This window comes from Carettochelys insculpta, chromosome 1 (genome assembly GCF_033958435.1).
Source record: "Carettochelys insculpta isolate YL-2023 chromosome 1, ASM3395843v1, whole genome shotgun sequence".
In the NCBI taxonomy this organism is placed as follows: Eukaryota; Metazoa; Chordata; order Testudines; family Carettochelyidae; genus Carettochelys; species Carettochelys insculpta.
The window spans coordinates 284,652,439-284,677,042 of record NC_134137.1 but is presented as its reverse complement, the minus strand read 5'-3'; the positions used below and the strand labels follow the sequence as shown (position 1 = coordinate 284,677,042).

At 46.1% G+C, this 24,604-nt stretch overlaps 1 protein-coding gene across 6 annotated transcripts in view; it reads right to left on the bottom strand.

Moving 5' to 3' along the window:
- Positions 1-24,604, bottom strand: part of TCF20 (transcription factor 20) — a 211,222-nt gene that overhangs the window by 99,330 nt on the left and 87,288 nt on the right. The window lies entirely within an intron of this gene.

Genomic DNA, 24,604 nt, shown 5'->3' with positions numbered 1-24,604 from the left:
GGGGAGGGCCACCGCGACATTACCTGTCCCAATAATTTCAGTTATCCATTAACTGACTGCTCAAGTGACATTAGTCAGGAATTTTTAAAGCTGTGATGCCCCGGGATTACTTTAGAAGCTGCTGCTGCCCTGTCACTTTTTGTATATTACTCAGCTGTAAGATGGAGGCAGATAGACCACTCCTCTCTGATTTCAATGAAAATGACAGAAGTAACCAGCATTTACTAGTAAAGTACTATATACATTGATCCCTAAATTTAGGGTTCACTTTGTCTTTTCATGAGCAAGGCACTCCCCAAGAACAATCAGTTACAATAGTAAAGCTGGATCTGAAGAAGTGGGTCTGTCCCAGGAAAACTGATCACCTAATACATTATTTTGTTAATCTTTAAAGTGCTACATGACTTGCTTTTTTATTTTGATAGTATACAGACTAACATGGCTATCTCTCTGTCAGCAGTAAAGCTGTAGAGGAGCCCAGGAAGCAGCAGGGAGGGTGTAATTCATTCATGCACCACTACACCTGAAAGTGGGAGAAGGGAAGCCATACGTGAAGACTATACATTATACATGAAAACAAAAAAGCAGTCCAGTAGCCCTTAAAAGACTAACAAAATAATTGATTAGGTGATGAGCTTTCATGGGATAGACCCACTTCTTCAGACCATAGCCATACGAGAACAGACTCAATATTTAAGGCACAGAAAACCAAAAATAGTAATCAGGGTTGACAAATCAGAAAAATAATCATCAAGGTGAGCAAATCAGAGAGTAGAGGGGCAGAAGGGGGTGGGGGAAGTCAGAATTAGATAAAGCAACGTATGTAAAAGGATCCTTATAATGGGCCAGAAAATTGCCATCCCCGTTCAAACCACATGGTAATGTGTCGAATTTGAATATAAAAGAGTTCAGCAGCCTCTCTTTCCAAACAGCTGTGAAAATTCCTTTTCAGTAAAACACAGACTTTCAGGTCATTATACGTGACATCATCCTATATAGTATCAGTTCTGCACTTGCCCAAGTGCTGTACTATTTTTAGGAACACTTTGAAATAAACAGTTTTGAATGCTCCTGTAATATCCCCCACAAATCTTTAAGGATGCCTATGTGCACTCTTAGATTGAAGGTTTTGTGCTGGTAGTTCCTAATTTACAAAAAATTAGCATGCTAACCTAGGAGACTGAAAAATGGAGGCTGGTGGAGGGGCCAGCTGGGAAGCAGGGCTGCAAAGCTTGTCAAATCATCTCCAGTAAGAATCTGCATGTCAGTGAAGAAGCTTTATGAGACACTACCTTCCTCCATCTGCCACTCATAGCTTTTTATGTGGAAATGCAGGATACTGGCATGCTGAAAATCTTTAAGTGCTAAGCAGAGAAAGCTCAGGCATCATTTAAATCTCTCTAGGTCTAGAAGGGGCTTTATAAGACAAACTATGATAGTTTCAGTGGCTGCCTAGTTTCCCCATCCTCTCTGCTCTGAAGACCCTCAAGCCCATTTTCCTTGTTATAGGCCTTACTCTGGGTGCAGGCTCTTGCTGATAATTCAGCCAGTAAAAATTGCACAATTACACTGCAATGCATTCTCTGTCAAAAGTGATTATGAGCGAGACTGGGCATAGAGGAGACTGCCTGTAGCACAGTCTAGGTAAGACAAGTTATAGCAACAGACTGGGGGCAGAAACCAGAAAATATATCTACTCTGCCTTCTTGTTTATAAGTACCTACCATTTGTCACTCAGGTTAGCAATCTGGGGGGTATATTACTGAATCCACAGCTCCTGTTAGACCACTGCATACAAGGATTACATTTTTATACGTAAATGTCAGCAAAGTCAATGTAACCGTACAAACACAAACCAATGACAAAATATTTCAATAGTAAAAATTTACAGATGGGTAAAGAAAGAAAAATTCTGCTTGAGAACTTAATGGAGTTTGCTTTAAGTTTATTTACTGGGTCTATTTTGATATCTGATGGTAGCAATTTGTGATTCAACACTTAAAAAGCTTTAACTTCTAGAATCTCAACACATACAGTCATTAAAATTATCTGCTGCCCTCCTGGCAAAAATTGCCTGAAAAAATGCTTAAAAACACAGATATTATCCATCAAGATTATATAAAAGTAAAAATCTAATTCTCCCACGCCTAATCATAGTAAGATCTCTCCTCCCTCCATCTTTGACTTTCCAGGAGCATGCAGTTGATTCTTTCTGATGCAAACCTTTCTACTGTGATCTACACCTTATCTTCCTCAGATTAAATTACTGCAATGCTTTCTACATGAGCTACCTGGAAACTGCAGTTTGTTCAGAAGGCAGGAGCCATCTTATGAAATAGGATCTCTCCAGAAGCACATTACACCAGTGCTCTGATCTATATTGGCTACATACTGATCTCTAGCTAAAGTTTAATGACTTTACCTACAAAACCCTGAATACCATAGTTTGAGGGAAAATGCCATGAGAAATGCTTCTCCCCAGTGAGACTGCCATAACAGTGGTTAGTGGAGGTATACAAATTGGAGCTAATGTGATACAACAGAAAGGAGCTTCCAGCAGCATGTTCACCATGAGGAACCCTCCGCTTTGGAACCTACCCTTCTCTCCCATGGTATAGCATCTGTGCAGATCTAACAGCAGGATCAAGGCTATAAGTGACTATCTTAAAGACAGTAGCTTATCAATTTTTTTAAAGGTAAACTTTGTTAAGCAGTCCCAAAAAATTATGACTCATGAAAATACAGTCTTAAGGGGGCCACCTTAACATTAATTTAACAAACTAACCAAATGATTTACTTGTAACTTCTGAAAAAAGTTATTCTGTACTCCAGCAATAGGTACTGTACATGGAGACGATATACCAGATTCATACACAAAGAAAGACCTAAGTACCCACCTTTAATGAAAATTTCTACACAACCTCAGTTATAGACACACAATGGTACTTCCCTTTCCCTCCAGTTATTACCCTCCAAATCATGCCTCTTTCCCCACGCACTCCTTTTTCCTCCTCCGGAATCCTCAGTTTAAGAATACTTCTGTATAAATGAGAGTGGGATTGCAGGCAAAACGTTAGCTAACATTTAAACCCTTTAGCATGGAGGCTCAGAGCATCCTGAGAAAAGCAAAGACGTCTAAGTAGTCATTGAAAGCTTAAGTTTCTCCCCACTTCTAACACTGCAACCATCAAAGCTCACAGGATAAACAGGACTGGTCAGCTTCGGCATACTGAGGGTAGGTTTTCACTACAGGGTAGATCGACCCTAATGCAGTTGATCTGCTGGAGTTTGATTTAGCGCATCTAGTAGGGACACGCTAAATTGAACTTACAGGGTGCCTCTGTAGGCGCCAGTACTCATGTCCCTTGTTAGAAGTAAGGGAAATCGACAGGGGATGCTCTTGTTGACCTCCCATACTGCAGACAGCGTGAAAGCCTGAAGTAAGATACATCAGCTCCAGCTATTTAAATAACGTAGCTGGAATTGTGTACCTTAATTGGATCTTCCGCTGTAGCGTAGACCTGCCCTCAGGCTCCATCTTCAGTATTAGGTTTACTTTGCAAATCACATTCCTATACCTCACAGGACACAAGTTCCCATGAGAATTTGAAGATTCATTCTGACCCTGAAAGGACTGATAACTGCAGGTGACAGAGTGGCTGAAAGACGTGGCGAGGCTCTGGGCAAGATGGAAGGAGCCAGCTCCGCACGCATCCCCAGAGAAGGAGGGGCTTCCAGCAGAACAGGACACAAACTAGCCTTTCCCAGCCAGCCTTTTAGTGCCGCCAAGTGAGCTGCTCGGAGCTCCAGCTGCCACAGTAACAGCAGCAGCAGCAGCCAGGAGCCCCTGCCCTTTTAAATTGCTGGGCCCCAGAGCAGCTGGCCCCTGTGTCAGCAAGACTGGCAGATTGGATAGGCTCCCTTTGACACAGATCTGATCTAGTCACAGATCAGTACTTAGTCATGACCACACTCCAGTAACATATATTAAGAGCTGGGAGGGAGGTTAATCTGGTTTCTAATTGAGCAGGTGTCATGACCACATACAAGTCACAGATACCCACCTATAGGGAGAAAAAGGATTGAAATACTGATGTTAAATACACTTTTACCTTAACAGGTGGGTGTGATAGGTCACCATTGAAGGTGTACACTGTGGTGACAGTCTTTCCTGTGTCTAGAGGACATCAGCTTGCAGGTCTGCCCATTCAGCATCAAAATCAGTCTCTTAAATGACTCATTTTATAAAAATATCACTAACTTCTCTCAGCAACTCCCTCTGCCTGTGGACTGGAAGACATCAGAGCACACAGGTGTTTGTAAGGGGGAGAGTATGTCTGAAGGTGTTGCAAGAGATTCCTTCAGGGATTCTTTTTCAAGGAAAGCTTTGATGCTGATGAAAAGTGCTGATTTGGCAGCACCTGGCAGGCTGACATTATTACACACAGCGACGGGAACATACGGATTTCTCCCAAACACAGAAACTGCATTCCCTCCCCAAAATAGTATCCTTATGCCAGTAGATCATGAACGCTCTCACTGCCTTTCACGCAGTACATACTCCATGTCACTGGTACAACCAGGGGGTCACTAGACGATTGAGATGCTAAAGAAACACTCCAGGATAATAAGGTCATCATGCAGAAACTAAATTAATTCTCAGTCTTCACAGCTGAGAATGAGAGGAAGATTCCCAAATGAGTCATTCTTTTTAGGTGACAAAATTGAGGAACTACCCCAGATTCATGTATCATTAGAGTTGGCTTTGGAACAGATAATTAAACAGTAAAAAAGTCACCAAGGCCAGATGGCATTCACCTTGGAGTTCTGAAAAAGAAATCAAATGTGAACTTGCAGAGCTGCTAACTGTGGCTTATAATGTATCCTTTTTGTCAGCTTCCATACCAAATAATTGGAGGAGAGCTCATCTGACACCAGTTTCTAAAAAGGGCTCTAAACGTGATCCTGGCAATTACAAGCTAGTAAGTCTAATTTCAGTACCTGGGAAAACAACAAGGAGTCTTTTGGCACCTTAGGTTGTGTCTAGACTGCAGGGAACGGTTGGCAAAAGACACTCAAATTGAGCACAGCAATTTGTGTGTCTTTGGCCAACAGTTCTGTCAGGAGAGGCCTTTCCAGCATTTGATCTATCCACACAGGGCCAAATGTCAGAAAAACACCCTTGTTGGGACATCCTTTCTTTCTCATGGAATAAGGTGTATAGGGGATGTCACCAGAACGTTCCCGACTGCCAGATCTCTTCCAAGAGATCTGCAGTTTGGACACATGCTCTGTCGACAAAACTTGCATCAACAGAAGTTTTGTCAACAGAAGTCTGCAATCCAGACACAACCTCAGAGGCTAACACAGCTCTCCCTCTGAGACTTTTCAGTATGGGGAAAATTGGTTGAAACTATAGTAAAGAACAGAAAATGTCAGATGCATAGATGAACATAATTTGTTAGGAAAGAGTCAGCATAGGTTTTGTAAAGGGAAGTCATACCTCATCAATCTACTAGAATTCTTTGGGGGCAGGCAACAACTATGATTACGTCTACACTTAGAGAAAACTTCCCAATGGCCATGCTAATGGTCATTTCGAAGAATACTAATGAGGCGCTGAAATGCATATTCAGCACCTCACTAGCATGCCGCCAGCCATAGCACTTCAAAATTGCCGCTTTTCACTCCTGCATGGCTCGTCCAGACCTGCCAACTTCGAAATCCTCTTATTCCTACGAGCTGATAGGAATAAGGGGATTTCAAAGTTGGCAGGGTCCTTTCAAAAAGGACCCTCGTTTGGACGAGCTGGAATAAGGGGATTTTGAAGTTGGCGGACTGGATGAGCCACGCGACAGCAAAAAGTGGCAATTTGAAGTGCCGCTGCTGGCGGCATGCTAATAAGGCGCTAAATATGCATTTCAGTGCCTTATTAGTATTCTTCGAAATGGCCATTAGCATGGCTATTTCGAAGTTTTCTCTAAGTGTAGACACGGCCTATGTGTGCAAGGTGGGTCAAGTGGATATACAGTAATACCCCAAGATACCACATTTTGAATGTGCATATTATGCGTTTATGGTGAGGAGGGGCAGTGCCGGGGAGATGGATGGACTCACAGCTGGATACTAGCTGGGCAGCATCCAGCTGGCAGAGCTAGCTGTGTGGTCCCCAGCTGGGGGAGCAGGGTCCCCCCCCAGCACCCCACTGTTGGGAAGCTGCTGTGCTCCCAGCCTAGCCCCCAGCGGCAGCCCCAGATAAGGCTGCCACTTGGTTCCCCTCTTCTTGCTGCTTGCAGGACCTGGGAAGCTGACCAGCCATGAGCTGGTCAGTTTCCTGGGTCCCACAAGCCCAGGGGAGCTGGGAACCAAGTGACAGCCTGGCTCCCATCTCCCCACCGCTTGCAGGACCCAGAAAACTGACCAGCTCATGAAAAGTCAGCTTCCTGGGTCCCGCCAGCACAGGAGAGCTGGGAACCAGGCTGCCACTTGGTTCACCTCTGCCCTGGGCTTGCAGGACCCAGAAAACTGACCAGTTCATGGCTGGTCAGTTTCCTGGTTCCTGCAAGGAGCAGGGAGTTGGGAACCAAGTGGCAGCCTGCTTCTTGGCTCCCCTGTGCTGGCAGGTCCTAGGAAACTGACCGATCATGAGCTAGTCAGTTTTCCAGTCCTGCAAGCCCAGGGAAACCAGGAACCAAAGCTGCAGCCTGGTTCCCGTCTCCCCTCGACTTGTGCAAAAATTTGAGTTATGTGGGGGTTGCAGGAATGCATCCCCAGTGTAACGCAAGGGTTTAATGTAATATACTTAGATTTCCAGAAAGACTTTCACAAGTTCCCTCATCAAATATACTTATGCAAAGTAAGCTGTCATGAGATCAGAGAGAAGGACCTTCTCATTGATAGATAAGTAGTTAAAAGGTAAGAAACAAAGGATAGGAAAAGGGGTCCATACTGGGTCCAATCCTATTCAATATGTTCCTGAATGGTCTAGAGAAAGCAGTAAATAATGAGGTGGCAAAATTTGTAGATGATACAAAATTGCTCAAGATAAGTTAAATCCAGAACTGTGAAGAGCATCAAAAGGATTTCACAAAACTAGGTGACGAGGCAACACGTGGAATGGTTCTTCTGCAGATACCAAGCACCCTCCATAAGTCAGTTCTGAATCCTACAGTCCAACTACGGTAACATCCTATCAGCCAGAGTGAAAAATTCTGGGGCGTGCCTAAGGAACAGCTGATACACATGGCTGATATGGGCCTCCCGGGAGGAAATAAAGTCAAAAGCTGAAATATAGCTGACAATTCTCCTTTTAGGGCTTTATATTTCACAACTGTTCTTCCCCCACCTTTCTCTTTTACAAGGAACTAGCATATTAAAATAAGATTTTTTTTCTTTCAGATCTGTTCAGTTTCTGCAACTGATTCCCTTCCCTTCTTGCCAGAAACCCCCATTTGCAATATCAGAATTTGGTTCCTGTGGAAGTGGCTTTGATGTTGTAGACAAAGGATTCTGACTCCAGCAGGAGGAGCTGAACTTTTGGGGGAAAACAATCCCATGTCCATGAAGGTATCCAAAGTGTGCAAATTTCAAATTGTAAGCCATACAAAATATATGGCCTACTGACAAAATATTCTCTAGTTAGGCAGAAAAGACCACTATATCAATAAACCCTCATTACCTGAATCACTAAAGATATCAAAATAGTAAAATACTAGAAGAACCACCCATCTATGAAAACAGTCTTACAAAACAAAGTAAAAACAATTGTGCCTTTTCAGAACACATTTTATAGAAAGGGGTGTTTAATGTGTTTGCCTTCAGCAGGAGTTGTCTTGGGTTTGTTTGTTTTTTGTTCATGGGGAAGTGGAAAGTTCCAGACTGTATACGCTCTCCTTATTTTTAAATCTCTCTAAGATATTGTCCCACATTTTAACAATCTAAATTTCAATCGCCTCTACTTTCATTCCTCCACTGTGTTTTTCCTACATGTATGCCAGAGTTGTCTTTAATATCAGATGATCAAAAACTTGACTCAGGAAGGGGGAGCACTGGGTCTCCACACCACTCATCTTTAAGTATGTAAGCAGTGCCTCACTTCTGCGTAATTACCTAGGTTTAGGTCCATTACAAAAGCATTTAAGACAGGCTTGTGGCAGAAGGTGGAAATGACTAGACTAGGATTTGCTGGATGCTGAAGGTATTCTTGGCTTCTCTGGTAAGTGGCCTGTACTTATGCGTGGTCTGAAGGACCATTTAAATATAAAATATACCTCAGGAGCCTCCAGAAACAGAAGCTAATGTTACACCCCAGTGAATTCTATTTTTCTATTCTATTTCAATATATACCAGGGTTTTGTATCTCTGGTGACTCATGAAACACCAGACAAAAATACCATATTTTGATTTCCCATTTGCCTTACCTTCCCCATCTTCCACAAGTTACCTCAAATCCAACAATTTCAAATTCAACTGATTTTAATATCTGCTTTTCTCATGAACTGCAAGAGCTAGAAATAATGTAGTGCTGAAGCCATTAATCTAAGGTAAGCTTATCTCACCCCCACAATATGGGACAAGGGTTTGATGCCATCCCAGCCAAAATGAGAAGGGTGGTCACCCTACTTGGGAGTTGGGAGGTGGCTGCACTGTGGGATCTGTCACCCTCCCAGTGAAGGTGCCGGCTTACACCAGCTGGGGGACCACCATGCTGCCGCTCCGGCTTCCCCAGCCAAGGGAAGCGGGGCGGGGGGGCACAGCACAGGTCCAGCTCCCGGCTCCCCCATCTGGTGGAGCTGGGGAAGCTGGGGGGGGGCAGCCGCACTGCCACAGTCTGGTTCCTCACCCCCCCGCCCCCGCAGCTGGGGAAGCTGGGGGGCAGCCAGGCTGTCATGCAGTCTGGCTCCTGGTTCCCCACTGCCAAGGAAAGCTGCGGGGTGGGACAGCCACAGTGGGTCTGGCTCCCGGCTCCCCAGCTAGGGGAAGCAGACATCAGCTGCCTGAAAATATGGGGCAATTAGCCCCTTTGACAAAATAAATCGGGACTATGGGACTGTCCCTCCAACACCAGGATGGATGGTCACTGCACATTAATTTCAAAAAGCACTATTCCCTTCTAAGATCTTACTGGATGTGAATTAGAACAAGGAGCAAGACAATAATCAGCATGATCTGATTTTAAAATAAGACTATTGCCTACTATCCCAGCAGTACTACCGACACATAGATCAGAGTCCCATACTGTTGTAACCATGGGCAGCTCCTAGTTCCAGGTTCAAGAGGCTCCACAAACACTCACATTAACTATACTTAGGCTTTGTCTACACTAGAGCACAAAGTCAATTTTAAGGCTCTTGGCTCGATTTTACAATGTGACTGTCTTCACTGCAAATACCATTAGATTGATTTTAAGGGGTGCTAAGGTCTACTTCCTTGCCCCACCCCTCCCATGTGGTGTAATGCCAAGTTTGAATTTAAAAGATCAAGGTAATGCTAATGTGGAAACAGAGTTAGTTTAAATCAATTTTATTGGCCTCCAGAGATTTCCCATAATGCCCCAAATGTGTCCGTTCTAGTCACTTTCACCTCCACTGCTCTCCAGGTGTGCAGGAAGTTGGTAACAGAAAGCCCAGGAATTTGAATTTATGTTCTCTCTGGCCAGCATGGCTAGTAGACCTCAGGAGCAATCACATTTAGCCATGATTTCTCACAGCCCCAGCATGGAGCCACCAAGAGATCCAAGATCTCTCTTTTTTTTTTTTTTTTGGCACGGGGGGAGTAATCTGTGCGGAGCAAACACCAGGGACACTCAGCAGAGCCAGGAGAAACTCATGCCCACCCACTCCACCCTCACGTGGCTCCTGGCCTGTACAGACTATGTTTGCAGACAGCGGCATAACCTGTCCTGCACAGGGTTTCAGAGCTTGAGAGAGCTTTTTCTCTGCACAGGACTTAGCAGGAGAGGCAAAGAAACTTGTTCGGTGCGCTGTACATTTTACGGGACTGCCCCCCACCCCACCCCACCCCACCCCAAAGGTACCATGCGGCTGTTATATTTGTAAGTGGTCCTGGCTGCAACTGCATTTCAGGACATCCACCTCTGCCCGTCTGCCCTGTGCTACACTGGATATTTTTTAAAGAGCTTTGTCTTCTGTCCCTTTTTAAAAAGTAACCCCAACCCAACAGGTTCTTTGGTTAAGGACAGTTTCCTATGCTCTCCCTGCAAGGCCACACTTCCTTCCCAAAGAGTGTGGCTCAGGAGATGATTTCTATGAAGGAATAGAGCTTGTGGGCTCTCTCCCTTCCTTCTCTCTCCCACACAGGCAATTGAGTTAGGGCTTCTTTACCAGAAGAGGCAAGGAAATCCCTGCTAAATAATTCTTGACTGGGACCAACAGATAACAGTCTCAAGGGTTCATCTTTCCTCCACTTTTCTATTATCTAATACTTCCTTAACTTTTCCTTCTCTTCTCTTTAGTCTTGGATTCATAGGGAGTCTTGGTGCTTGAGCCACTTCTACTTCTGATGGAGAAATGGCACCTTCCAGCACTCTAACCACTAGACACTGACGCCCTCTGCCACTAGACACCAATGCTCGCCGGGATTCCTTGATGAGTCTTGAAGTAACAATGGTTGAGCTACTACTACTTCTGGTGGTCTCCTCACCTCATGTTGGAGACATCTGTGTAATGGCACCTTCCAGCCTTCTAACCACTTGACACCAATGCCTTCTGGGATCCCATAATGATACTTAATGTAATTACAGTGCTTGAGCCACTACCACTAGACACCCAGCAGTGGGGAGAGAACCCAGGAGCCCTCCCACCCTCCAACCTACTAACCCCACCCTCTAACCTAACCGCACTCCCGGAACAGGAAGAGAACACGTCATTGTATCTTCTTTCTTTGTGAAGACAGGGGTCCCCGTGGTCACTACAGATGATTCCACTGGTATCTACACAAGCCACAAGTGCTACTTGGGTATCATGGGTTTCACCAGGGGAAGAGACTCTTGGGCCAAAAGTAGTCTCCTGAATTTACTTGACGTAATGACAGTACTTGAGCCACTGTTGTGCTCCAGGCAGATTGGCACATCAATAGCCAGTTCTGACCATGGCAATCAAAGCAACCTGATGCAGCAGCAGGCTTCAGAAAAATGGCTGTTTCTTTTCTACAGCAGGGGGAGTGACAGCAATGCACTCTGGGATGATGACTTCACACACCCATAACCACTTGTGGTGACATTTCCCACAAGAAACTGGCACAGAAAGCCAAAATACAACAGGGCTGAAAGAACTGTGGGATAGGTGTCCACAATGCGCTGCTGTCCCAGTCAAACTTAGACAATTTAGTGGAGACACACCAAGGTTAGAGAAGAGGATCACCCATTCAGTCTCAATCTTCCGGGGTATTGTTTTGCGTATATGTGAAACAGCACTTTCCGGGGTCAAACCCCCGAAACTCCTCGTGAGTGGCAAGGATTAAGGAAAGTCAATGGGAGAAATGCTTCCATCGACCTTCTTCCGTACAGACAGCCCCTGAAGACAACCGCTAATAAGCTGATTTTAGCTACACAATTGGTGTAGCTAATATTGCATCTTGGCGGTCGACTTCTGTGTCTAGTATAGACATAGCCTAAGTCAATTTTGTGAGCCAAGTGTGGGCATTCAAGTTGGACTTCATAAAATCTAGTGTTACAAAGTCAACTTTAACAACTTTGACTTTATTCCCAAGTATAGACATAGCCTTAATTTTTAAGATAAGTCTTTTTCTTAAATAGGTCATTACTGTTTCTCTTGAAGATGAAAATGAACTAATGATTTTACTAGGTGCATAGGTCTCTAACCAATCTATATATATAGGGATATAAAGTTTGAGAGAAGAGGTAGTCACAGCTGAGGGACAAATATTTAACTTTTAAGGTTTATGAAACAATTAGATATGATCTACAAAAATAATGTTGGGGGTTTTGTTTTATTTAAAAATCGCCAACACTGCAGGCATCCCCAAGATTCTGAAAGTTGAGCAGGGCTTTCTGTCTCATTCCTCTCCACCAGTAAAAGAGGTGCTGCAGTTCAAACACACACACACACACACACACAAAAACTCTTCACATGTTGGTGTGGGAAGAAAGTATGTATCATCTTTGGAGTAGGTGTATTCCCCAAGCACAATGCTTGTAATAGCCCATGATGCAGCCAGCCAATCCAGTAGTGGAGGGGCAGCAGGAAGAGGAGGTGAAAAGCCTCAGAAGGGTAGAACTGCTCTTTCCTGCAATATTCCCTCTATTTTTCCTATCCATGTGCAAAATAAATTTTGCTATATGCACCAAGGCATGTGTGTATGTGCACCGCCAACAGAAACACACGCTGCTGGCTGTGGGCTCTCTGCTAATCAGCTGGGAATCTCTCCTGGGTGGCCACCCAAGCGTTCAGTTTACAGGGAACACTGCTTTCCAGATGATGGTTCTGCTTCACAACTCTTATGATAAACATTCATTCATTCAGGAGATCAAGATGCTGTCTTGCTCTGCCAACATTTCTGAAAAGAGGTAGTCACTCCCTCAGGAATTAACTCGTGCTGAATCTCAAGAAAAGAGTGGGTTTCTTTAAAGCCTAAGTCTTTTTCTTCAGGAGTAAAGAGAAGGAAGAAGGCGGCTCATGGTGGTGGTGTCAGCAGCAAGAGAGGCTCTCATAAGAAGGAAAATAAATCTGTTTGGTTCCCCTTTGCCAACCACTGGGATTCTGGTCTCCCATGCCCAGGGCATGATCTTGCTCTCAGGGAGATCCTGGCATGTGCTCCTTGATTACTTCCCCTCCTCAGAGAGACAGAAATTCTCTTACCTCACAGGCTTTTAAATCACTGCCCAGCTGAAGTCCGCCTCCTTCTCCCACAGCCCTCTGTGAATGGAAGAGCAGGCAGCTGGCAACCTTTACTTTCTTATGAAAGGGCCTGAAATCATCAGACTTTCCAATATGGGGTGGGGATAACCCCCGTGGGACAATTTTGAGGAATGTCTGTAAGTATGTGGAAGGAAATTCAGAGTAAAGCAAAAAAAGTGGTCAAGGTCTCATGACTTTGGTCATTTGAAAAAGGTTTGCACATTGCCCAGAGGAACAATCCTACACTACCCAGGGAGAGGAATAGGTTTTAGGTCTTTTCCATGTCTAATCTTTGCTAGGTCACATCCTCCAATCACTTTGTGAATCCACATACAGCTTACAGCAGATCCGCTACTCAGTCCCACCTCGACTTTGCCACGCATCTGTCTTCTGTTGCCTATGAAAAACAGCAGAAATGAGGGAGCTGTGGATTTCCTGGGAGGGAGGGGGTGATGGGTCATTTGACTTCAATCTCAAGAGGGATGATGTTGGGTGCCAGGCTCCACTTCTGGGCTAATAACTGGTTATGGCACAGAGGAACCAACACAACTCTTAAGTGAGGTCTACACTGGGGGGAAAAATCAATTTAAAATACGCAACAACAGCCACCAAACTTGCGCAGCTGCAGTCGACGTACCTTAAATTGATTGTTGCTGCCATCCTCACAGCAGGAGTCCTGTCGACTTCCCTTACTCCTCAGCGATTGAAAGGAGAACTGGGGTTGACGGCGGCACCCTGATTGTTCAATTTAGCGCAGCCCCACTAGGTGCGCTAAATCAAAACCCTCGACTGTCAGCACATTGATCTTCTGCTAAGTAGAGACGTGCCCTCAGATAGCAAAAGTGTTATTAAAACTAACATAGCTCCACCACTCCCGGGAGAGGGTGGTAACACCTTTTAAGCACCAGGGGAAAGAACAGAGATGAAGAGACGTGTGTGTGTCGGGCGGGGGGTGGGGGAAATATCTGCATCAGAGAGGAGGAGCTGAGAAGAAGAAATTTAGTTATGCAGAGGGGTTAGTGCAATAGCTTTTCATCACAGAAGACCTGGATTCAAATCCTGTCTCTGAGTGCCACTGGAGTTCCATTAGCACAGAGGTTCTCAAACAGTGGACTGTGGAGCGTTTCCTAGATGTCTGCAGAATTAAAGATTTTCAAAGCCGTGCACTGGGTGCATCTCTTCTGATAATCCAGCTGTCTGCTCAGACTGCTGCACAATTAATAATACCTATCTAGTACAAAAGACCAAGTCTGTAAGTGCAAAGGGGTGCTGTTTCTCAAGGCTGAGGTATATTGACAGAGGTGACAGAGGGTGCAACTGTAAAAAAGTGCGAGGTGCTGTAGGTCATCAGGGCTAATGCACCCCGAGGACTAGAAAAGGGAAGATCAGGGATGCTGCGGCTTGTCAGGACTAGATGAACGCAGGTCTGCCAATCATGGTCTAGGAATGGAACAGCAGAAACGCTGCTGGTTATCAGAATGAGCTGCAGAGTGGTGAGAGATAAGAGCTTGCACAGCACCTCCAAGCACCTTCTGTCTCCAGCTCTTCGTCTTAAAAATAGAACAAAAACACTACCACGCTGTCAATAAGAGTCCACTTCAATGGGAGTCAGAGCAGGGTCATTTTTAGCAAGACACCCTCCTCGGCTGATTTTCATAGAAGTCCCTTTTCCCTTGAGTGTCGTTAACAAATAGTGAAACAACGCAATGTCATACAGCATTTCACTGTCACTCTCTCCCCATCCTTCCTCCTCCAGACGCACAAACACAAAATGACGGCTTCCTGAACAGACTGAATGAGCCAAGACCTCGCTCCATTTCTTAATTGTCTGCGTTCTCCTCTCTCGCTCCCGTCACATTATATCACAAAACTCAAAGCAGCCCACCCACTGCCCTTCTTTGTCCCAAATCTCAAATGAATGGCAAATTGGACACAGAAAAAACCTGCTAACAGGAGCGGCAAGTTAAGCCCCCCTCCCCCATCTTTTTTGAGGTAGTTCTTTGCTGATGCACCTACACGCTATTTTGGTGGCATCAGTTAGAAAAGATGGAGATATGAAAAAGGAGAAAAAAATGTCGCACAGCTCTTGCGAATGTGACCCTGAGGCCCTGCCCTTCTCTCTCCTTATGTATACACCCACCACATTCAAATACCAGCCCCCCCGCATCCTCCTCTTCTCTGCTACCACTCTGAACCTGCAAAGCACACGCACACAACAACCAGGAAAAAAAAAAAACCAAAACACAACACCACAGCCACAAACCCAATAACCTATTTATGTCGGTTTCAAAGCTGGAGACAGAATGCGGTCAACAGCCAGCAGCTGGGGCCTTTGAAATGGACAAGAAAGAGGTTCACTGTGACCAGCCAAATAGGACTCCAGCTGCGTTCCTCTGAGAAACAGTATTAAGCCGTTTCCCTGCCCCTACCCTGCATCCCTCACTGCCTCCCTCCCCGCACACACCATCAGAGAATGCACCGTACAGCCAGAGCGTCACTGGGTGGCACACACAGACGCGTGTGGTCTGCAAGAGCTGGCCTCTGTAGGGCAATTTTATACTCTAAACTTTCAAGAAGAGAAATAAAGCCAATTTACTGTACCTTTCTGGCATGATTCTCAGCTTTCCCTGCTGCTTCTCCCCACCCCCTTCCGATTTATCTCAGCTACTGGTTTTATAAACCAAGAGGGTGGGAGTAAGGGGGGAGGGGGGGCTTTTTTCTCTTCTCTCAGCCCCGTCTGCACCTTCTGCCTGAGCCTGTAAGTGAAGTCACAAGGCTGAGTCTGTGACATCACATGGAGTCTACAAACACTGGATTGTGACTTCACTGCAGGCTAGAAGAGGGAGGAATATGAGAGGGGAGGGGAAAAGGCTCTTATTCATTACACATATCTCGTATAGTAACAAAGGGAGAGATGAAATGGCTGGCCAAGGAAATCACTTGTTGTAACAAATGTACTCTCTTCTTCTTCTTTGTAAAATAAAGTTTGCTCCACAGGGGAAGGGAAAATGGCTATAGGAGGTTCTTGGACAAAACATGATCCTCCTGTGCCATGCACCAATCCTTGAACCCCTCTTAGGACAGAGGTGAATTGGTAGAACTGTTTGTGGGGTACCAAGCCCAGATTAGGAGGAAGTGCTACTGGTCCAGATCTAGGAGCAAGAGAGGGTAATGAAAGGTCAGGGCTGGCACTGGGAGGGAGGAATCCTGGGGGAAAACATAGTTTGTAATAACAAAAGGGACAGTCCAGGGCAGGAGTGAGGGTACGTCTTCACTACCAGGGAGACTGATGCTGCCATGGTCGATTTTCCCAACTTCAATTCATCGCACCTGGTAGGGATGCACTAAAGTGAACTTACACAGTGCCCCCATGGGTGCTGGTACTCCAGCTCCTTGCGAGGAGTAAAGAGAAGTTGACGGGAGCATTAGCTCCCATCGACTGTGTGCTGCGAAGACGGTGCAGATGCTCAATGCTCAAATTGAGGTACATCAACTCCAGCTATGTAATTAACATCACTGGAGTCGTGTATCTTCATTTGACCTTCCCCCTTAGTGTAAAACTGACCTGAGGAGCATTGGCAGAGCAGGAAGGTTACTAGCAACGCTCTAACCGAGGCTGTAGTAGCTTAACATTGAAAGTGTAATGGTAAAGATGTTGTAGGTGTGAGCTAGAGCAGTGGTGCGCAACCATGTTTCAGCCACAACTCCCATATTTTATTGCACTTGTGTCATGACCCCCAAGTTAAGCTCCATAAGCCCTATGAGCCCCAAACCCACCACCCTATTAGCTGCAAACCTGCCCCCGCCCCCCAAGTCCCGATTTACCCTGCCTCAGAGTATGAGCATAGCCTTCCTTTGTGGCCACTGCTTCCTCCATACTGCTTCCCCTGCCGACTCCTCCTCCACGCGGCTCAGCCGCCCCTCCCCCTGCAGACTTTCCCCACATACAGGGTGGGCGGCTCCCTGCTCTGCCGGCCCCGCTAGCCTGCCGGCTGACTTCTGCAGGGCTCCCTGCTGCAGCTTCCTGCTCAGCGACTCCAGCGGCCGCCGCCGCTTTAACAAAAAATACCTAAATTCCGTTTAAGTGGAGGCAGCCTCAGGAGCCGCAAGAGGAGTCAGCAGTGGCAGCACTCGGAGCAGCAAATGGCTCTTTAAAGAGTCATATGTGGCTCTAGAGCCCCGACCCCCAGGAAGACATCCATGAGCCCCAAGGGGCCATGACTCATGGGCTGCACACCACTGAGCTAAAGGTCCAGGATGGAATAATATTAATTACCATGGTTAGCTTCTTCCATCTGAGGAGCTTGTTTACTTTATTCTTCTTAACTGTAATATAAGGGGTACTGCAGGTCAGGACTGTGATGCATCCACACAGTTGTATGTGGGGTAGGCTTAGGGGAAACCACTAGGAGTGCCAGAAGAGGCTCTTTCTTGTTCCCTCTTTCTTGTATGTGGAGGAGGTAAGAAACGGATGAAAAAGGGCAAGCAGCATTAGCATACACACGTCCAGGAGCTATCCAATGACCAAGCAGCACCAAAACTAGCTGGGAAACAGGGGTAAGAGCATGGAAGTTTTCAAAAGTTTCTTACCAAAGCAGTCATGAAAGATCAAAATGTAGTATGATTTCAGACCTTAATCAGACCCTCTGCGAAAAAAAAAAAAAAAAAAAGTTTTGCTTTTTTTTAATTTAAGCCTTCTCTTGCGGCATAGGTTTCCTACACTGGAGGTGAAGACTCATATTTAAAAAAGAGGATCTTTTCCATTTTTGTTTTAAAAGAGTACCTTCCCTCGCCCACAATAGGCTAGTGCATGAACACCAAGGCTGTGTCTACACTAGAGCAATCTATCAACAGAAATTTCTGTCAGAAGATATCTTCCGACAAAACTTCTGTCAACAGATTACAGCCAGACGGCCAAGTGGATCGAAAGAGTGATCCGTTCTGTCGACAGAGAGCAGCCAGACTGCTCAGCCGCTCTCTCGACAAACCGGCCAACCAGACGCACAGCAGACAGGGCTGCCTGGTGTCCCGGAAGCCGGGTCTGTCGACAGAGGGCCCCCCCAGAACACCCAGACTGGCTTTCTGTCTCGTGGGGGAGCAGCAGAACACAGTCGACAGAAGTGTCGACTTCTGTCAATGGACTGTCAACAGAACGCCTCGAGAATGTGGAAGCTCTGCGGGTTTTGTTGACGAAACAGCAGAATAAAAAGAGATAGTTAAGGGAAAAAGACAAAAATTGGATATAGAATCCTAGTGAGGAATACAGAAAAAAGCATAAACTCTAGCACAAAGGGAGAGACGAACTGGCTGGCCAAGGAAATCACTTGTTGTAACAAATGTCTCAAACTCACAGCCTGCCCATCATCCCCTGGCTGGAGCAGCTTCACAATCCAGCCTGGGTATATCAAGTGGGTTGGATGGGGGACCCTATCTGCTCCAGTCCCCCAAACCCTGCCCCTTCTGGCCACCACCCTACCCTTCTTTCGCCCTTTGCACTCAGTCCCCCAGGGATGCAGCCTCGGGGATTACAGACAGGACCTAGTGCAGGGCGGTAGCAGCAATCAGGCTCCTGTCCTCCCCCTCCGTCCCCCCGCATCCTCCAGCACTCCCCACAGTAGCAGGAGCTGCAGGGAAGCAGAGTGTACTTGGGGACCACAGTTGGGAGCCTCAAGGAAAGAGGGCACCACTTCAGGGAGTGCAGTTGGTGGGGAAGCAACAGCTGTGGCTACTCTAAGCCAGGCCCCCTGTAATCCCTGAGGCCACATCTCTAGGGGACTGGGTGTAATGCAGGGAAGTGATAGGATGGGGCAGTGCCAGTACTTGGGCAACAGGAATGGATCTCCCCTCGCCCCCTGTACTCCTGGGTCAGACTGTGCAGTGCTCCAGCTGCGAATGGCACACGGGCCATGAGTTTGTGACCCTTGCTCTAGCAAGTGAAGTGTGAAAGTAAAATAAGGCAGGCCAAAAAAAGAATTTGAAGAGCAACTAGCTAAGGACACAAAAACTAACATAAAAAATAGAGCCCCAAGCCCAACCAGTCAGTGGGGCCACTGGACAATCAAGGTGCTAACAGAGAGACCAAACAAGACCATTGCAGAAAATCTAAATTAACAGAGTCCTGCAGGGATACAGTTTTTTATACACACCTGATCCACAATCCACAAATCTGATCCACTAATATAAAGCACTATAAATTAATTCTTAATTCTTTGCATGTATGCAGGGGAGATCACCATACCTAAATAATTCTTTTTAGATGACAAAATTGAGGAACTGTCTGAGACTTAGCTGCCAATAGAGGAAATTTTGGAACAAATTTATAAAATTAAACAGTAATTCCCCAGGACCACATGGTATTCATCCATGTTCCTTCAGAACACAAGTAGAAAATTGCAGCACTGCTAACAGCGGTACATAACCTATCATTTAAAATGGCCTCTATACCCGAGGACGGTAGGATAGCTAATATGATGCTGATTTTTACAAAAGACTTTAGACATGGAAATCATAGGCCAATAAGGCTAATTTCAATGCCAGGCTAACTGTTGAAACTACAGTAAAGAACAGAAAAATCAAACACAGATAAACACAATATGCTGGTGAAGAATTAACATGGCCTTTGTAAAGGGAAATCATACTTAACTAATCTGTTAGAATTCTCTAAGTGAGTCAACAGGAATATGGACAAGAGTGAGCCAGCTGATACAGCAAACTTTGGTTTTCAGAAAGCATCTGAAAAGGTCCCTTATTAAAAGCTATTAAACAAAATTAGCAGTAATTCGATATGAGGGAAGATCCTGTCATGGAGCAGTATCTGGTTAAAGAAGGGAGGTTGGGGGGGAGTAGGAATAAAAGGTGAGTTTTCTAAGAGGAGAAAGGCAGATACAGTAGTGGAGTTCCCCAAGTATCTGTACTGAAACACATGCCCCACAACATGTTCATAAATCATATGGAAAAACAGAGAAACAGTGAAGTGACAAAATTTGTTAAGTCCAAAGCAGATAGCAAAGAGTTACAAAAGGCAGCAAAGTGGCATGTGAAATCAGTGTTGATAAATAAAATGTAATTTATATTGGAAAAACATAATCCAAACTATACGCACGAAATGATGGAGTCTAAATTAGCTGTTACCACTTTAAAGAGATTTTGGAGTTATTGTGTGTAGTTCTCTGAAAATATCTGCTCAGTGTGCAGGGGCAGTCAGAAAAGCAAACAATGTTAGGAATCATTATGAAAAGAGATAGATAACAACACAGCAAATATAACGCCACTGTATGAATCCATGGTTTACCCACAACTTGAATAATGTTTGTAATTCTGGTCGCCCCATCTCAAAAAAATATATATTAGAAATGAAAAAGGTACAGAGAAGGGCGACAAAAATGATACAGTGATATGGTGCGGTTTCCATGTGAGGAAATATTAAATAGACTGGGACTTCAGTTTGGAAAAAGAGGTGACTAAGGGGCAGTTATGACAGAGGTCTATAAAATCATGGATAGTGCAGGGAAAGTGAATGAGCAAGTGTTATTTCCCCCCTTCACATAACACCAGAGCAAGGGGTCACCAAATGAAATGAATAATCAGCAGGTTTAAAACAAACAAAGGGAAATACTACTTCACATGATGCACAGTTACCCTGTGGAACTCACTGCCACTAGAAGTTGTAAAGGCCAAAAGCAAACAGGCTACTACCCCTGAAGGTAAGGGATACAACCCCATGTTCTGGGTGACCTAAGCCTTTAACTGTTGGAAGCTGGGAGTGGACAACAGGAGCTGGATCACTCAATAATTGTCCTCTTCTTTAATTCCTTACGATGCATCCAGCATTGGCCACTGCTGTAAGACAGGATACTCGGCTAGATGGGCCACTGATTGGACCTAGTTTTTATAGAGAGAACTGTGTAGTCCCACAGATATGTTATACTTTTTATATTGCCTGCATCCCCTTGTAAACACTGTCCTATTTTTTCCCCCTAACAGCACAGGAGAAGCTTGAACATTCTTCCAGACCTCTCTCTTCTCAGGTTCACTATCAGCCCGTCCACCTCAGATGTGCAGCCAATGTTAAACTGGCAACATGGCAGCCATTCTGTGACGATCAGGCTACCAAACAGCGTTAAGTAGGGAAGTGGGGCGGACAAGAAAAACCAAACCAAACCAGAAATTAGAACAGGGGTGCTTTAGTTTGGCCCAAAATATAATGAGCAGACTTGAAATTTGACCAGAATCCTGGGGCTGAAGCCCCTCTATATTTATGCACAGTGCCATGGGAGTTAGTAGGGTGGTATCTCATCCAAAAGAGAGAGCGAAAGCAAGGAATCAATGGGTTTATTTTCTCACACTGTGATTGTTTTGTTGATGTGGAAAGGTAATTAAAAAAAAAAAGGTTCCAATTCTGAATGAGCCTCAGAATTCCCAGAGCCCAAAGGCTGCTGCTTAGAGGCAGATTAATCACACTGAATTCTCCATCTAGATGTTGCATGCTCTCCAAACTCCCACCGCTAATAGCTCTAATATTCTCCTCAGCATGTGCGTGCTGCTGGTGTTATGTTCCAGGAATATTAATTCCGCCGCTCAAGAGTCTCTCGCTAGCACATGTACCCTGAAGGCTTATTGTTGGGCATGAGGAGATTATGAATAGGATGAAAAGAGGGAAAGAGAAAATATTGCTGGGGGGTGGGAGCGAAACGGAACTTGCTGAACGTCCTGCTAGACAACCAGTAAACGTTCCCCAGTCAGACCAGCAGCACAAGCACTCAAACAAAGCCACCTGACACCCAAGCCTTTGAACAAAAAGTAGCCAGGCTGCAGAGGAAAACTTCCTGGTCCTAGTTTCAGGAGCACAGTACAGTAAGGGACGTCCTGGATCCTCATCAAGTCCAGTCTACTGATACTGGAGGCAATCCTGTTACGTCATTCCTAAATCTCTCAAGCTCCATCTTAAAACTTGTTAGACTCCTGGCCTCATTACTCCCGTTGGAAGCCTGTTCCAGAACATCATTCCACTGCTGGTTAGTAACCCTCTTCCCATTTCCAGCCTGCATTTACTCATGCCCAGTTTATGTTGATTTGTTCTTGTGCCCAACCCTATCCTTAAGCTTGGACTGCTCTGTTCCCGTCCTGGGCTTTATCCTCCCTATTCACTTGGACCATGATTAGGTCCCCTCTCTGCCGTAGGCGCTGAGTTATATTGGCCCATAGTGCCCGGGCACCAGAAATGTTCCTGACCTGGGGACACTGCTCCCCCAAAGTTCAGGGCCAGGTCTCTCCCTCAGCCCCAGCCTTACCTGCTGCCCACACGTGCACTATCCACCAGCCTGTGCACTCTCCCCTGAACATCCCCCAGCTCCACCTGTAGCACCTGCCCATCCCCCAGTTCCCCTCCACACCCCAGCCCAGGGGACCCTGCCACCATCACCAGCAATGCACCAGGGTTAGGGCAGCTTCTGGCCACTCGCTCTGCACCTCTGCCAGCACATGCACCCTGGTGGCCTAGTGGTTGGGGATCCTCCGTATACTGCTCCCAGGACTCAGGAGCAGCACGTGGAGACCACTGCCCCAGCCACAGAGGCACAAGAGCTGACAGACATGTGGCTAGAGCAAGCAGCCGGAAGCTGCTCTAATGCCACTGCACTGCTGACGGTGGCAGTGGGGGCTCAACAGAGGGCGCCAGGTGGGCGGAGAGACGCATGTGCAAGGAGCGTGCAGGGGGGCAGCAGAATACGGAGACCTACCAGGAGCTGCTGCCAGAGGAGGGCACCCCAGTTAAGTGTAGCACCCCCACCCCCTCTCCTCGCACACCCCACTCCACTCGAGCCCACCCCCTCCTTCCCCAACCCCTCCAGCCCCCAAACTACCTTCCAAAGCTTGCATGCCTGACTTCTTCCTGAACCTACTCTCTCCCAGAGCACCCCTTCCTGCACACCAAAGCCCTGCCCCGGCCCAGAGCCTGAACCCAAACTCCCTTGACAGCCTGCACACCTCCTGCACTCCAATCCCTTACTCCAGCCCAAAGCCTGCATCCCAGATCCCCTCCTGCACTAAAATTCCCTCCCAGAGTCTGACCCCTCCCAGAGTCTGCACCCCACACCTCTGCCCCAGCCCAGAACCTGCATCCAGCACCCAAACTCCCCGAGTCTGCATTCCTCACCCACCCAAACTCCCTCCCAGAAGGCGGGGGGAGGAGAAGAACTTGAAGTGGGGGAGGGGTGCAGGCTTTGGGCACCACCAAAATTTCTGCATACCTGCTGCCCCTGCTGTCTGCCTTCTTTCAGTTAGTTACACATGCCAGGCAGTTTTCATCTCCTCTCATAAGAAGGTCTCACTCGTTCCCCTGATCATCCTCACAGCATTTCTCAGCATTGATTCCATTTTGAATTCATCTTTCTTAGAACATGGGTGACCCGAGCTGAACATAATATTCCGGATGAGTGCCTTGTACAGCAGCATGAATACATCAATGGGAAACAGCCTAGGATTCGTGGCCACATCATACTGGTGACTGACATACTGACATCCTGCTGTTGACTAAAAAATCCCACTACCTCTTTCTCTTCCACTGTCATTTTCAACTGATGAGCCCCTAGTTCATAGCTGAAATTCTTATTTTTAGTCTGCAAATAAATTACCTGGTACTATTAAATTTCACATCATTTCTATTACTCCAGTCCTCTCATAGAGACACAGACAGGTGAAAAGACCTGCCCAAGGACAAACAACAGGTTAGTGGCAGAGCCTGGAATAGAGTATCTGTCTCTTGACTCCCAGCCCACTGTGTTACCCCTTAGACAATACTGCTGTGTGTTACCCTCTGCCCAAAACCTGCCAAAATTTTGAATATCAGTTTTGAGATTTGACAGGGGCATCTCTTTTAAGTCAACTGACGTACATTAATAATACAGGTTGAACCTCTCTAATCCAGAACTCTCTCATGCAGCAACATCCATAATCCGGCATGATTTTAATTAGCTGGACAACCACTTATCATGGGTGCAGCAAAGTTTCCCTTGGGCCCCATAAGGTTGTTTCCAGCCACCAGGCCTCGCTCTCAGTGTTCTATGCTGTTGTTTAGCTGTAATTTACCCCTACATGTCTTCTAAGAGCCCAGGAAGCAGCGGAAGTGTTGGTAATGCTGCTAGACACGATTGACCTCCTGTTGTCTGGCAAATTCTCTCATCTGGCACCAGTCAGGTCCCGAGGATGCTGGACTGGAGAGTTTCAACCTGTACTGCAGGTTCTACACTGCACTTCATCCATAGATCTCAGAGCACTTTCCAAGGTTGGTAAGGATCCTTGCCCTCATTTTACTGCCAGGGAGATGGACCTATGGACAGGTTCAGTGAGTAGTCTTGTTCTTTGTCACGAAGATGGTCAGAAACACATTTAGGAACAGAACCCAAGTCGTCTGGCTCCTAATCTCATACTTTACCTCAGACAAAGATGATACACCACTGATTATTGATGCCAGACCCATGAGAAGCGGAGGTGGGGGCGGGGGAAGGCGTACTCTCCCAAACTTAGTCTTAGTTCAGACCCTGTGAATCACCAAAAGGAGACACTTCTCACTGTGGATTGTTAGCAAATACAGTGTTTAAAATATGATTGTGTGCACTCTCTGATCTTTACTGCATTCCCAGAGTTTGTCTCACACCTGGAGGGGCTTCAACAGGCCCATGGGCTCTGCTAGGTCCCTTGGTCTTGGTACCTTCTTGCCTGGTGGCATG